Genomic DNA, 11,266 nt, shown 5'->3' on the forward strand with positions numbered 1-11,266 from the left:
GGCCGGCCGAGCTGCGGCAGCCCCCGCTCCGAGCTCCGACAGTCCCCGTCCATGCTCCCGCCCGCGATCCTGTTCGGCTTTTGCCTCGGATTCCGGCTGCTGCTGCCGGCGGAGCGCGGCGCGTAAACACGCGCGGCGGGGCCGCCGTGCCGCCCGGCGCTGCGCGGGAGGGGCGCGGGGAGCGCGGCCGAGGCGCCGGGACGCCCCCGGCCCCGCCCGGCCCCTCGGAAGGGGAGGCCTGAGGGCTGGGCCGCCGAGAGGGGAGGAGGCCGTGTGCCGGCAGCGGTGGCTCCTGCGTATTTCCTAGGCGGGGGCGGAGGTGGGGGCTGGTCCCGGCTCCGAGCAGCCCTCGCCGGCGGCCGCCTGTGCTCTGCCCCTCTCCGTGGCCCCGTGCGGTTAGGGCTCTGCAGTGATCGGTGCCACAGCGGGTTATAAATAAACACCGAAAAGCCCCCGCTGCTTACACGTCGGAGGGTTGTGTAAGACTTTCGGCTTCCTTAAAAAAAATATCCAAATGAAGCCATTGTAATCTTCCTCTGTGAGGGAAAAAAAACCCCAAAAAACAAAAACCAACTTCAGAAACTTTCATACAAGAGCTCAGAAATCGGCAAACGTATAAAATGACCCAAACTTGGATCTGTCACACCTCATGATTGTTGAGCTAAAATTGATAACTAGGGGCCCTCTGACGTGAACGCGGTTGGGACAGCTTGTAATCCAGCGGTCACCTGCTTTACAGGCACAATACAAGTGTAAATGTGTACTACTAAACACGCGGTGGGATTTGAGTACAATACACATAATGTGAATTACAGTCAAGGTCGCAGCTAATGGCTGTGGCAAGTTCAATTCAACTGCAGCAACCCCCCTGGGAAACAGGAAAAGGTCTTAAGTTCCATGTACTAAATCTCACTCATTTCTCTTCCGGGAGATTAGGGCTTTGGTTTTGTTTTCAGAGGGAAGATGTTGTAAAACAAAAACTGAATTTTAAAGTGTTGGTGTTTTAAGCATTTTTTTTGGTGATTATCTTTTCAACCGTAATGGTTTGGCTTGAATTTCTAAGTCTTTTAAATTAATTTTTTTTGGTTTCTAAATGGTTGGACTCTGTTTACAAACACTTCAGCTCTTCTGTTCTGCTGGCTTCCTTTGGTCGAGGTGTGTTGTATTTTAATGTATGATTTATGTAAGCAAAAAGAAAACCTTGTGGGTACTAACATGTTACTAACTACAAAGGGTTCAAGTGTTTGTAGAACAAACTTATTTGTGTATAGCGTTTTTGTTTTTTTTTTTTTTTCATTTGAATGAACGGTCAAGTCAGGCTTTAGTGTGGGAGGAATGGAGCAGCAGAAAGGAGCATAGCAGAGGGAGAAGCCAGCATGACTCTTCCTGAAGGCTTTTTGTCCTATTGGTATTGAAGATATTTGGCCAAAATACAGTGACAATGCACAAGTTTGGTGCAGATGGCAAGATAAAGAGTTTCACTTGAGCTAGAGCTAATGAAGCATCTACAGCCTTGTCTAAGTTAGTCATTTGGAACATGTTACTTGGATAAACACAAAAGTGGAAAATGAAGGCAGAGTGAAGCAGCTCAGGGAGCCACAACAAAGAAAAGAAGGAAGAGGAATGTCAGAGGATGGGTCTAATCACAGAGAAAGGACAGCAGAAGAAGAGTGGAAGTGCAGGGGGATCAAGTAGTAGGAATGGGAGGCTGGGCTAGACCCAAGGCAATGAATAATAGCAGAGTTGTGTATGAAGCCAATAATTTTGTTTCTAATACTTATTTCTTCAGAATTTGTCCTTGAACACAACTCTTCTTCATGAGTAGCTTACTGTGACTGTAAGAGAAGAAGAGGACTATCACCCTTCTAAAAGAGGCTTGGGATAATTACACATGACACAGGTAAGTGTAATGAAGATACCTGATACAACTGTTGTTAGAAGTTTGGATTGTTTTCCCTTTGTGTCTCTATTTCATGGTCACATTGCTCATTGGGCTGCTCAGTCCACCTGTCTGCAAAACCTAAACTTGGGAGACTTGGGACCTAGATTACCATTTTGTTCAAGTTCTTAAAGAATAACAGCACTGATTTTAGTGGAGAATTAACCTATTCTGCCACGGAGCATTAGGTGAACAGCCTGCTACATGAATTGTTATTTTGAGTGTTTTAATTTTAATAACTAAGTAATGTAGCATAGTTCTTTCAAAAAGGAGATTAGTTAACTGACACTACCTAACCTTGCTAGTTATCTACAAGTAGATTACGGAGAATTATACTCCTTTGCACATGCATTTTGCAAATGTTCTCCTCGTTGTACCCTTTATTTTGCAAATTGCAGACATTGAGATGAAGGGTCTATAATTTCCTAGCTTGCCTTTCTCTTGAAACACTGGTGCTGCACTGGCACACATCCACTTTGCTGTGACTTCATTTGAATACAGCAAATTCTTTATTATGATGAACAAAGGGTTGCTCTCTGGTCTGCTTTGAATCTCAGTCTGCTCATGGAGATTAGTAGGTTTTGAGCAATGCCAAGTCACTAAATATCTCCGCTTCACTGATCTCAAAGACATTTGTGACAATGGATTTAGTAGTCATTTTCATGCATGTTCTTGCCTTTGAATGGATAATACCTTACTAGTTCTGCTTCCCATTGCTATTAGATTCTCCATTTCATTCAGAAGGGTTTCAATTCAAAACTTCTCTTTACTTACAAGTTGTTGCTTTGAGATACATAAACATGTTTGTGGTTTTAATCCTTGAAGACAATTCTCCTTCACCTCTTCGCTTTTATTTGCAATTTGGGGTTTATTGTCATATTACTAAGAAATACCTTGTGGCTAAACAATGTCTTATACTGATGTTTATCGTATTGCTTCTGTCAATACATAATAAATATAATAATGTTGTATAATAAAGCAGGATCCTGAAATGGCAAATTTTAAATTTTCTCAAAGACTGCTGTTCAGCTTTTTTCTCTTTCCTGAAAATTTCTGAAGGAGTATTACTTTATCTTGATATACAAGACAGAAAGTGATAAACCCTTAAAAACACTGGGTTAAATTTTCCAGAAGTGGACAGACTCCAAAAGCTTTGTGTTGCTGCCAGATCAAGCAGTAGACTTCTCTTTTAGTTGTTCCAGGAAAAGAGCAATTAATCTCCAAAGCTGGGTTGTCTCAGAAAATGGATGAGCACAGTGAATTCCTTATTAAACTAAAGAAATTTACTAAGCTGACTTCCTTAAAAGAATAAAGGCCAAAGTGTTCATAGCTCAGTTTACAGAAAATTCAGATCAACCAACACAGACATCTTACTTATAATAGGTAAGTATTAAGAAAGGGTGAAAAAAACCCCAAACAGACCTTGGTGATAGTTTCTCTACAATGAAGTTGCTCCTACTTCAGGATTTGGCTGTTGTACTCCCAATCCATGCACACTGAACAATATAATTTATTCATGGTATTTCAGAAACTTTTTCTATGTGAATCTTTGAAGATTTTTCTTACTCAGTATCTATACCTGCATTCCAAAGGCCTGTACTGTCCTCTGAAGTACAAATTCACACTGATGAATCCAGTGGATCAGCTAGGGCCGTTGCTTCTGTACATAGCACACTCTGAATCGGCAACACAAAACCAAAGTGGGTTGCATAAAAACATCTCAAGAAAGCTGTGTCATTGTTGTGCTACGCTCACAGCAATAAGCCAAAAATATTGTGTTTTTGGAGCAGCCTGCCTGAAAGAATTGCTGTCACTTCTCTTGCTCCAAGTGCTGGATCAGCCTGAACCTAGAGCCACCAATAACTTCCACCTGCTGTTCATGATGTTGGTCAGGAAAGATACCTAGCCTCAGGCTGCTGAATCAATAGGGCAAAGTTTTACTACAGGTGGTGTCTGAACTGCCACTCAGCAGTGTGAGGTCACCCTACATCATCACTTGTCCAGGGGTGTAGTAAAACTTGCTTGATGGGATTTGTATCATTATAAAGTGTTAAAAAACTGGCTCTTGTTTTTGTACTCAAATAGACATTTTGCTGCAGTGTGACCCAGGTCTTTTCACCCCAGGTAACCACCTCCAGCTCTTACCAGACCCAGGGTTTCCACGTACCTGTCTTCAGCTGTATTCCACAGGGATCCCATCACCTTTACAGACTAAGTTAAAACATCTTCCAGCTGTCAGCGTTTTCATTCCAGGTAAAAAAACACAGACCTCTAATGCCTGAATTCTCATCATGTTCCAGCCACCTTGATTCTGGTGTTTTGACCTGGCCTGAAGATGCCAGTAATGGAAAGATATATTACTATTTTGCTGTGTTTCTTCCCTCAAAAAGTAATTATAAGCCACAAGTTTTGCACATAGACATGTACCAACAGTCACTAGGCCTGTAGAAACTTTTCCATTGATCAAACTTGAATTCCATTCACAGTTACAGTCAGGGAAGCAGCTTCCAATGCATGCACAGAACATTTGCTTGATAATGAAGAATTTTAAAACCTGTCCATGAAACTCTGTAGTACTAGATGAAGCCAGAAGGATTGTTACTGTATTTGCCCAAAATTCCCACTGCTGAAAAGAGCAAGATGATTGAATAAAAGGCAAGATTTTCCAGTTTGCCTGTCAGCAATTATGAGGAACAGGAGATAATGAGGAAAAAACTAATGGCATTAATTTCAGACCAGAGTGGGAAAAACAACCAGTGCATGGTTCATCACAGGGCTAATACTTTACAATGATTGATGATTCTGTAATCAGAGCCCACATAGAGAGAAACATGCTGTAAATTAAATGGTGTATTTCACAAATGGTTTGGAATTGTAATGCGATGATCAAGAATTTGCAGAGAAAGACTTTACGACCCTTTATAACAAGCTGCAATGCTTCTAACAGAAATAATTAAGGTTCTGACAATGTATTTGTTTGAATGAAGGATTGAGTTTGACAATAAAAAATAGCCTGTAATCTGCGTGTCACATGCGGCTTTCTACTGACATGGAGCCTCATGGTCTAGTGCACTAGCATTCACAGCAAATTAGTCTCAGTTTTACTGTATTCCTTAACCACACTAAGTAGTACCTAGAGAAATAAAATTATTTTACCAGGTCACTGCAAATTGAATAGCTCTTAAAACTGAAAAATAATAGAAGGATTCAGTGATAGTCTTCAAATAAGTCTTAAAATACATCACACTATGGTTTGAACTTTCTTTTTTAGACTTAGTAGAAAGGAAAATGGAGGAGGAGAAGGAGGAGGAATCCATTTTTCATTTTCTCTTTAATTTTTGAAATCCTGAGCTTGGCAGGCCACTGGCTGCCTCAAACAATTCACTGCAATTCCTTCCTGGAAAGCTTCCTCCTCTCCAGAAGCAAAGCACCCCTCTTAGCTTTCCATAGAAGAGGAAAAGTGCATATTGAAAGTAAGTTATAGCATTCATTTGGGGAGCTAATTAGAACTCTGGTTAGGAAACTGAACTAACATGAGAAACCATGCACCAAAAAGTCCATGTCAAATTAAGCTAAACAAAACAACCCTTCTTTTGGTCAAATTCATCTATATCCAGCACAGGGGCAGATCAGCCGTACAGCACACACAATGCCTCTGACACCTCTAGGAAACAGGATCTGTTGCAGCTTTTCTAAAAATTTGAGTTAACCATAAAGTTTTGGATGTATCTTTCCTATGTTCCACATAGCCTATGTACATTCTATTTTGGAAATCCCATGGGCAGCTGATTCTTTCTAATGTTAGGTGTCACAGTGCAGCTGACCTCTTTCCTAAGGCAGTCTAAGGTGCTCTACAACTGCCACTTCTCAGAGGCCCTGAACACAGTTTTTCAGCAGCTCATCAGAGAACTGGATAGTGTTATTAACCATCTCTTAAGCAACTGATAAACAGAAAGGGATCTTATATTCTGTGATGGTTTGTGTGATCATACAGTCTAACAAAGCACCATTTATGAGTTACTGAACACTTTTGGAGGCCAGCCTAATTGTTTCAGATTCAGAGGAAGGTAATTCCAGCAATGACTACTTTTGGGCATTCAGAAAATGCTTGCAGAGAAGTCTGAGTCTCTGCTCATGTTGGGGCAGTCCTTACCAGTGGCATCCATACTAGTGAGAAATTTATAAGCCTTGTTAATACCTTCTTTTTTCCTTCTGTTTTAATAATGATTAGTACCAAATTTCTTAGCTCTTAAACATGTGACAGGGTTCTTGTCCACTTGTGGTAGCGCATTTGAGTCGGAGTTTTCACTGACGCTGGGAAGGTGTGTGTTAGCATGTGGAGGAGATGAGACACCTATTCACAACAGCTGTGTTGCTTGGCTAAATTTTACACCAGTCTGATTATGACAAAAAATTAAAATGTGTCTGCACAGTAGCTATCAGTGAGGATTTCAGTGGCTCTCCCCAGGCTTGCAGGAATGAGTATGTGACAGCTGTGAAAATGGGCACAGCACAGGGTGACACAAGCTTCTGTCTATTGGTCTCTGATTTTGATCGTGGAGCTAGTAGGGGGAATTGCTATATAACTGTATTATTCAGTGCTTTAAGTATTTTTTTTCCAGTTTTTTTCCAGTATTATTCTTCTGCAAAGTTTTTCTTTTTGAGTCTCCCTTGTGTTATGCATATAAACTTGCATGCACATGCCGGATTGTTTGATGTGTGTGTGATGGGGGGATGCTGTGCTGTAGCCACGTGCCAAGCCATCTCTGAGGGTGAGGGTACTGACAATAAGAGCGTTCCCCACTGCTTGTTTCTCCACAGTAGCAACATCACAGTAAGATGTTGTATTGCTTAACTCACTCCTACAAAATTTGAATAAGAGTCAGAGAACCATTGGTTTTGTCCTATGACCATGTGGCCCTCCCAGGTGTGCATCAAGTAGGGGAGATAGACCTTTTGTGGAGAACATGAAGATGTAATGGTACAAAGTGCTTCCATCCCCTGTTGGCTCGCACATGTGGCCAGCCACACGTGGTTGCCCCAGAAAAACAGTTTCCAAGCTGCACCAAAAAAGTCTCCTTCAAGTACTAAAATCAGTGGTCTCAGGCATGTTGGTAGCAACAGCAGCTGTGACTGCAAGTGAGCTCAGCAGACCCAAAATGAAATCTGGGCAGCCACCAAAGCCTACTCTAAAGACACAGAAATTAGAGAAATATTTTCAGTTCCAATTTTGCACAAGTGAAACAATCCTTTAAAATTTAAGCCAAGGAGGTACCTACTGTGCTTTTGACTTGTCATGAGTTTTTAATGCTCTCATGACAGTTACAGGCTAGAGACAAATTTGAGGGGTGTTGAGCCAACACTTTTCACACATATTCCGTTTATTTACACTGCAGCTTGTTTTGTACATTGCCTACAAAATTATGCTTCATTTCATAGAAGAAAAGCCTGGCAACACAAGGGAAATTGTTGTAAACAACCAGAGTGAACGCTCCAGCCTGTGTACAATAGACATGCTAGAACTCAAAATAGCACCAGAGACAAAAAAAACAACCTCCCTTAACAAACAGTAAGAACATTGTTTGTTTTTAAGAAACACTGAGCTTTGTTTTCAGTTTCTAGATTAAGCCTAATTTCCAAAAATGCCTTTGTTACTCCCTAAACCAAACTCAAGTTGGGAAGCATAGTCAATAATTATTTCAATTAAGAATGTACCGTGAAAACCTAAGGGTAGGAATGCAAAAAGTGAACAGTTGTTCAAAATTAAGAGCCTCTTCCTCTCCCTATCTTTGGTTCTTTTTTCCCCTCAGGTATAGAAATTGCAGCTTTAATGAACAGCAATAGAAACTGAGTTTCTGAGGAAAGCTAAGTTCAAAATGGAGAGCTTTTGGCAGCAGTCTCCCTCCCCCTCTCTTTGAGATCCTTAACACATGCCAAATTTTTCCTCTTAATGCTTGCCAGGGCTGTTGAATGCTGAAGTCACCGTTTTGAACTTAAAACCTCCCAGAACTCTGAGACATCTGTATGGAGGGTGCTTGCTGCCCTGCATATCTGCCAGAACCCAAGACTGAATTTCAGCTTTGCAATCTTAGAAATGAAAATTATCCCAACTGCATTCTGTCCTCCATCGTTTCTCTTCCCCTTCTGGCTCTTCCACCCCATCAGGCACAAACAATAGAGTTTCTTACACCCTGCAGTACCCACCCTCTTCCCACTAGAAACAGAACACTTGGCAGTCTTCCTGGATGCCCATGCTGGTCCAAAATTGTCTCTGGGACACATGCCTTCTTTTGTGGTCACTGGCTGAGGGGTATGGCCCTTGCAGAACAAATATTACTTGGTAAAATGAGCAGGAACAGAAGTTGTTCACTCATGGCTCTTCCTATAAGTGGATGCATGCTGTATAAACAGTAAGTATGCTCAAGCTGTCCAAACCCATGGATTCGGGGGGTTGCCTCTCTTCCCATCCTTTTGCTACTGAATTTGTTCATCAGAGGCAGAAATTAGGGAATTAGGGAAGTTTTTATTTCTGCCCCAACAGGGAGTAAAATTTGTAAATGAAACAGCCCTGAGAAAAGCTATGAGGGGGCCCCAAAACCTCCATACAAGGAAGTAGAGCCTTTGAAGTCCTGGACCCTGTGGAGACCACTGATGGATTCAGAGCCAATCATGCCAAGAGCTTGCAGCTTTCTAGGGAAAAGAAAATATTTTTTCTATATGGTGAGGAAAGGCAAATGTGCAACAGCATTTACTTGATAGGCCTTAGGTGTCAAATCTACAAGCTGGGTGTAGTAACATGGCAGATGTTAGCAAAGTCTGTCTGATTAAATTCCTGTAATTTTTTTCGCCTACCTTAAACTTTGTGTCTGTGCAGAATAAGTAGCAAGAACCCCTTGTGATGTGATAGCATTCTCATTCTTTTCCTTTGTTGCAAATATACTTTACAGAGGACCAAATTAATTAGCTTAATTGTGAATTAGCTACACTTCAAATGGCACTGTGTGGCTGTCAGTGCTGCAGCTTTCTTCTTCTCTTGCAATACGAAAATTGCATGTGCATTGCTGGAGACAAATCCTTCAAGACCAGTTTCTGTTATTTCTGAAATACCAGAAGGAAATCCAGACTTCAGTGTTATCCATAAGGGATGTCCTGGCCTGACCAGATATTAATCTCAAACGAGTTCAAGCACTCCTCTAAATCAGTTCTGAATGCAGCCTAAAGTGTACCCAGCACTTTACATTAACCACCATACTATAATGGAGATGACACATGCTTTAAAGCGTTGGATTTTTGCAGATTTGCCAAGAGGGCAGTGGTGCACAAATAAAGATGTGTTTAACTGAAAGGACATGTGCTCCCCATACGGATGCGGTCATGGTTGCTTAGCCTCTGAATGAGTTCAATTGCACTTCTCCAGAAGAGAACATGAGCTAAGTATTTCTTCGGGCTAATTTTTTCATGCTGCAAATATTAGTTGTCATTATCTCACCCAATACACAGGTTTCAAGACACAAGATATCAGAACATACTGGAATGGTTTGTGTCTATGACAGATGACTGCCAGGAAGTACTTGCCTATCCTACACTGGGTGAGAAAACCCTTAATATCATCCTCTGTGTTCCTCAAGCAGTTTGTTCTCAGTAGAACAATAAGCCTGTTGCAGACTCCTTTGAAGTCACCTAGCTCCATTAGTGGTGCAAGGGACTCAAACACTCAGCTCTTATTTTGTGGTAACCATCTAGGGCTATAATAAATTCATGAGTATCCTCCATACATGTTAAAGTATTTTGGATTTTTTTTTTCAAAGCAAACAAAGAGTTGCTCAGCTTGGGTCCAAAAAGGAATAATTTGTATTTTGAAGTGGTTTATTTATTAAGAACATGTCTCTACAGCCACCCCAGGCACCAAGATAGTAATTTTGGTTTTAATATTGTCATATATGTGGCTGAAAGGTGCAGGATAACCCCCAGGCCACGTTCTCTTCTTGAAGGGGTTCCTCTTGCTGTAGCACCTCATGATGATATTGCCTCTAGCGCACACATTTCCAGTGGGAGAGTTCTCTCTTCCAAACTGTCTTGTTCTGTGAACCACACAACTGACCACAAACAACCTGAAATCTTTCCAGCCAATTTTCACTATAGGCCATTGCTCAGACAATTCCAAATGGAAAGGTGCATAAAAAGAGCTTTGACAAGGGAAGTTATGTGATCTCAAACCTGTCTTCTCCTCTCTGTCTTGACACCCATGCAAACACATAAAGAAATACACCCACCTCCCTTTATCTCTGCTTTATCTCCCTTATGTGGGGTAATTACCTGGGGTAATTGTCGCCAAACCGCAGTGTTGGTGCAGAGATACATGAGTTCTGTCTCATGGGCTTGCTTGGTTCTGTGCAGGCACGTTAGCTGAGGCTGGAGCTGTGCTGAGGCAGCTCAGGGGATGTTACCCCATATGCCAGGGCTGACTATATATTCTGGTGACACAGGCTGCAGAAGCAGGCTGTACCTGGGATAGGAGGCTTGCCAGACACCACATGTATTGGAGAACACTGTAGATGAACCCAGGAGGACCTGCTGGGAATTTGGGAACCATGGAAAGAAGTAATCTTACTGTTCAGAGTATCATAAAAAACCCATTACAGTGAAAACAGAGAATGGACTTTACTCCTACTTATGTCTTTGCACTCATCTGCCCAGTGAGTATTTTAGCTGCAAATTATAAAGGACAGGATCCTTGTTATCTTTCCACTTATCAGTCTTTATAATGTCAACTGCAGACATGTCACAGACAAGTGGCAATCAACATCTTTCAATCATGTATCAAACCTTTAAGTGTTACCTAAGCTGCAAAATCTGGACGGAAAGAAACCTCAGATTTACAAATACCTTCACATACTTCATACAGGTTTGTGCTATTTTTTGTGCTTACAACTACTGAGACAGTTTCTCTGGGCAAAAAACCCCGTACCTGATCAACCAATTAAAGTCATTGCAAATAAGGTGACAATACTACTTTTCCACAAAAATCCTCTTATTTTGATGAATGATGCGAATGAGGATCTGCTTGAAAGAGTCCAATGAGATAAGGCTTTGGAGGAATACAAGAAAGCTGATTGATATTCAAGCTTCACCTCCTCCAAGATCAACAGGGGTCCATCTTAAGGAGCAGGAATCAGGCAAAAATGCCAGGATACCTGCATGGATGAACAAGGAGCTTCTGGAAAAACTAAAACACAAAAATGAAGTATATGGAAGGTGAAAGCAGGGAAAGGAGAACTGTGAAGGATACAGGTCTCCTGTCCTCAGGATATCTCTGTCCAAGCAGGC

General features: G+C 41.7%; 1 long non-coding RNA gene across 1 annotated transcript; it reads left to right on the plus strand.

The window, feature by feature from the left end:
* The first annotated feature begins 211 nt into the window (after positions 1–211).
* LOC107200367 lies at positions 212–10,258 on the plus strand. The gene is made up of 3 exons (XR_001519607.3): positions 212–1,900; positions 4,064–4,192; positions 9,440–10,258. It is a non-coding gene; the product is annotated as an uncharacterized LOC107200367 (long non-coding RNA).
* The last annotated feature ends 1,008 nt before the right edge of the window (positions 10,259–11,266 follow it).

This window comes from Parus major, chromosome 2 (genome assembly GCF_001522545.3).
Source record: "Parus major isolate Abel chromosome 2, Parus_major1.1, whole genome shotgun sequence".
NCBI classification, from domain to species: domain Eukaryota; kingdom Metazoa; phylum Chordata; class Aves; order Passeriformes; family Paridae; genus Parus; species Parus major.